General features: G+C 30.6%; 1 protein-coding gene across 8 annotated transcripts in view; it reads left to right on the top strand.

Moving 5' to 3' along the window:
• LOC124432504 (SH3 and multiple ankyrin repeat domains protein 2-like) overlaps window positions 1–5,000 on the top strand; it is a 145,455-nt gene that overhangs the window by 22,329 nt on the left and 118,126 nt on the right. The gene's annotated exons all lie outside the window — the stretch shown is intronic.

The following is a 5,000-nucleotide window of genomic DNA, read 5'->3' on the forward strand; positions in this document are numbered from 1 at the left end:
TTATATTTTTTTTCCCAGCAACATGAAGTGTATATATATATATATATATATATAGTTGATATGTAGAGAGAAAGAGAGGGAGAGAGAGAAATGCAACGACCTATGCATCGATGTGCATCCAAGAACGATGTATCACGCCTTTACAAGGAGGCATAACGTGCCATGGCGGTCTAGTAATTATCTCGTAGATATGAAATCGTGACTGTACGTGCGGTGTTTAAATCAGATATGTAGAAAGTAATTTTTTTTTCCCTTTTCTTTTCTCTTTTCTTTTTTCTTTTTTTGAAACTTCCTACCTTTACTTCTTTTTTTTTTTGAGTTTTACTTTTTGTTTATAACAGATCCATCATATTTTTCAGGGAAACTATTATATCTCTGAAGGTACACACACACATATGTATTATTATAAAGTAATCAAATGATATATATATATATATAAAAAAAAAAAAAAAAAAAAAAAGAAAAAATTTAGTAACAACAGAGACAATTCTTTCTTGGATATATTAAATCCAAGGGTTCTCTAATCGCGATGTTACGTACCTGAAATCATTGAATTATAAAAAATAATCTGAAAATCTTGCGAAAGGATAAAATAGTAACTTGATGAGGAAAGAAATTCTATATGAAATCATTTTTTTTTTTTTTTTGTTTCAATTCATTAAACAATCTCGATTGATTAAGGATATAAATATATCCCTGAAATCGATGATGATCGTAGAGGATCTTTAAAATATCATCCGTCGATCAGATAATCTTGTTTCTGAAACGGTAGCTTTCTGCCGATCTAAAGAAAATTAATCTAAAGAAATATGTATGACTGTTAACACAGCTGTTGCATTGCTCTGTTCTGCTCCTGTGTACAACCAGTATGTATAACAACAATAATAAAAGACAGTATTAGCAGGCGGCTTATCGGTAATGATTTATCGATATTGCGCAACTGGGCTTCCCCTCAATACCCCTCAGGCTCTATCAATTCCTTCGGGCTTCTCAACATACCCCCCAAGCCACTAACCTCCCACCCCCTTACAAGCGTTATATTTTCTTCTTCCTTTTATCTGTCGTTACGAGAACCACGGAGAAAAGGTTGGGTCTACCGTGAAGACTTGATTTATGTTGGTGTTAACCGTAGCAAACTGTGGAAATTAATCGTGTTTCTATGATCTAAGAGTGGAGAATTTAACGAAACGATTATGGTATTATATATATATATATATACATACATACATACACCTTATTTCTTTTCTTGATAACCTGGATGAAAATTAATATTGCAATTTTTCCCGTCTCTTTCTTCTTCTTCTTCTTTTCTTTTTGCAAGGGAGGGCAAGGGAGAAAATAAAATATTTCCTACTAATCGCAAGTGGTTCATAAACGGAGATCGTCGCGATCGTATTGCCTGCAGTACCAGATAATCTAACCTTAATGAGAGGTTAGGTTAGTTCGTGATTGCAATTAAATTCGTAAGAATTTTTATTGATTTTGATTGTTCGAAATTCATTCGCGCTTTTTCATCCTCTTTAACCATACCATATACACGAGTTTTCATCGAATCGTTTATTTATATCGTGATCGAGATTTGCGATTGAATCGTCGTGATCGTGACTAACCTTGAAAACGTTAATCGAGATATCGTAACCGTGCTTGCGGTTAACTTTATGAATGAATTGTCGCATTCATTCTTATTTCTTTCTTTCTTTCCTTTTTTTTTTTTTTTCTTCTTTTATTTGATAGGAATGACTTCGTCGTAATTGTATTGCCTAAGGATGTTGTTATTGAATTTTGATTAAATCACGATTGAGAGATCACGATTGAATTGTCGTAACCTTGGTTGTCTTTTTGGATGTCCTTGAAATTGCGAATGTTATCGTTACCGCGTTTTTTAGGACGAACGAATTGTGATTCGGTTATCAATATCAACATCATCATCATCAGGTTACATCCGAATTGTAATCATTATTTGCTAAGTTACAATTGAATTTCATGAACGTCGAAGGAGTTGTTTAATTAAAAGAACGTATTTTATCAGGCCGTTATCAAAAAAAAAAAATAAAATAAAATAAAAAGGTAATTTTTAAACCTTCGTACATATCGATAAATTCTTTCGCAGTTTTTTTTTTTAAACCAAGCAGCGATTATTCAAAATCAAGATCGTTGAATTAAAAATTGCTATCAACATAGACGAGTTTAAAATTAAGATTCAAAAGTCGTCGATGCGATAACCATCAGAAACTTACTATGGTTTTACATTTGACAAACTATAATTTGATATTACGTATAAGGAAATTGTCGTTAATGTCCAATTTTCCTTTTCTTCTTCTTTTCTCCATGACACGATATACCAAAATCAATAGAGCGAATCAATTTATTCCGCGTTGCTCGATGTTTATTAGCACTTTCTGTGTTTATTCGACCGGCAAAATGATAGACGAAAGGGAATAATAAAGAGGGTGAAAGCAATACATATCGAAACGGGATAGATAAGAAATGAGAGAGTGTGTCAGTGGTGTTGAAAAAATTTATATACACATACCTACACACACACACACACACATACACGCGCATACACATATATATGTATTCATCATTTAAATTGAAAAATGAAGATTGAAAAATTCGAATGAGAAAGTATTTGTACTTTTGTAAATATAAGTACTACGATGAAGTTGAAATACTATAACTTAAGACGATTTGATTCCTTAATTTGAGACTTTAATTTCATATCATTATAATAAAGTTTACATATATGTATATATGTATGTATGTATGTATGTATGTATACCATAAATCCAACGTGGTCACACATATGTGAATTCATATTTACACGTTGTACAATTTCTACAATGGCTTGGCTCTTGTATTTGCAGTTGTGCATGCACGTGGAATGCAAACAAGGAACACTGTGTCGTTAATTATCTAACACGAACAATATCCATAGTTCAAACATACATAGGTATGGTATAGTTTAGTCGCTGAGTTAACGAGTGAACATTTCCTCTTTTTTTTTTTTTTTTTTTCTTTCTTTCTTTTATTTATTTATTTATTTCTTTTTTTCCCCTCTTATAATAATCCGCACACGATTTATATTTAATTAAATTATTATTTAATTAATTTATATTTAATTAAAAAGAAAAAGAAAAAAAAAAGAAAAGAAAAGAAAATGAAAGAAAGAAAGAAAGATCGTCGACATTAATTAGACGACAATAATTTTTAATTTATAATAATTTTTAAACACAATTGTCCTTTCTTCTTTTTTTCCTTCTTCTTCTTCATCTTTTTTCTTTCTTTTTTATTAATGAAAAAAAACTTGAGATCATCATGAAATTCGTCCTGTCCATCCAAATATCTTTTTTTTCTTTTTTTTTTTTTTTTTTTTTTCCAAAAATGAAAATAAATCAATAATAATGACATTTTTTTGTTTGTCCTTTAAATTGGTAAAAAAAAAAAAAAGAAAAAGCCAAAAATAAAAACCAAAAAAAAAAAAAAAAAGAAGAAGAAGAAGCACAGAATAGATCAAACTGTGACGTAAAATATTTTAACGATGTAACAATGTAAGAACATCGTTAGGCGTAATATAAATTAGATTAGAATCAATGTTGGTGTAAGAGTTTCTTAATGTCAGCTATGATGCCGTTATCCGTGGTCCGTTTATTCGGTTTATTCTAACAAGAGTGAGTACATGGTATAGTATTGGAGAACAGTCGTGAAGATGTTGTTTGTTCGCCGATCGGAAAGAAGAAACTAAAATAAACACGTACGGAACGGTAACGGTGAAATTTTTCTTTCGACCTCTCTCTCTCTCTCTCTCTCTCTCTCTCTCTCTCTCTCTCTCTCTCTCTTTCTCTCTCTCTCTCTCTCACCTTCCCCCTATACCTCTCTTTCTCTCTTTATCTCTCTTTGCTATGCGTTTGCTAAAAACGGAACACATCGTTCGGATAGAAAAGAGTCGATCGAGTGAAAATAGTACAAGTGAGTTAGGCTAAACGTTGTTTGGTTTAATATAATACATACTCTATCAGCCATTAACATGATTAATTATAACAGGATATTATTTTAATCATATCGTTTATTATTTTCGATCTCGATTATGTTTTTGAGGATTGTGTGTAGGAGATCGTCTAGAAAGAAAAAAAGAAAAAAAAAAAAAAAAAAGAAAAATAAATGGACTGGCTTTTTTTTTTTCAGGCCAATCAATAAATATAGTCAAATTTTAATAACGAGTATTAATTTTGATAAATACGTAATATCATTGACGAGATTTTGATATCATCGAATTTTAATATCTAATGAAAATTTTGAACGTCTAACGATCTAATACAAAATGAATGGAGTAAAATTTCAAGGTCAATTTCATCGTTTGAATTTTATTTCACAGTCTAAGCTTTAACGTTCGAAGGACTCAAGTGATAAGTATAAGTTATTGAATTGTTTTATTAATGATTTATAAAAGTTATTCGATCGAATTAGAAAAGAATAATGTTCGAGGTTTTACATGTTATGTCAATTGACACAAATTTCAACTCAGTTCCAATCTCTTCCATGATCCAATTCAATCGGTAATTATCATCCGATCATAAAATCTATTAGTAAATCCAATTAAAATTCAAAGGTTTAATCGAAGATTTAATCTAATCTAAAGCCAATCGTAAGCCTATAGTCATCTCCATTCCATCCTACCCCCCACCCCCCCCCCCACCCCTCAATACCAAATTTTAATGTGAACATAACTATATAATAATTTCAGTAACAACTCGGGAATATTTAAGTCAATCAAATCCCCATTGTCGGTTCTAAGTTCAACAAGTCAATAATAATTAATCATAATCTTATCATAATCCGCGAGTGGTCAGAATTCAAACGTTTTTACATCCGAAATTATAATCTAATCGTAATCAAGCCTTAAAGATAATACAATTCTAAATATCAAAGGCATAGATTAAATCAGTAATTTAAGAAGAAACTTTGATAACAGTTACGAACAAAATCTCAACGATAATTTA

Source organism: Vespa crabro, chromosome 25 (genome assembly GCF_910589235.1).
Source record: "Vespa crabro chromosome 25, iyVesCrab1.2, whole genome shotgun sequence".
Classification (NCBI taxonomy): Eukaryota; Metazoa; Arthropoda; class Insecta; order Hymenoptera; family Vespidae; genus Vespa; species Vespa crabro.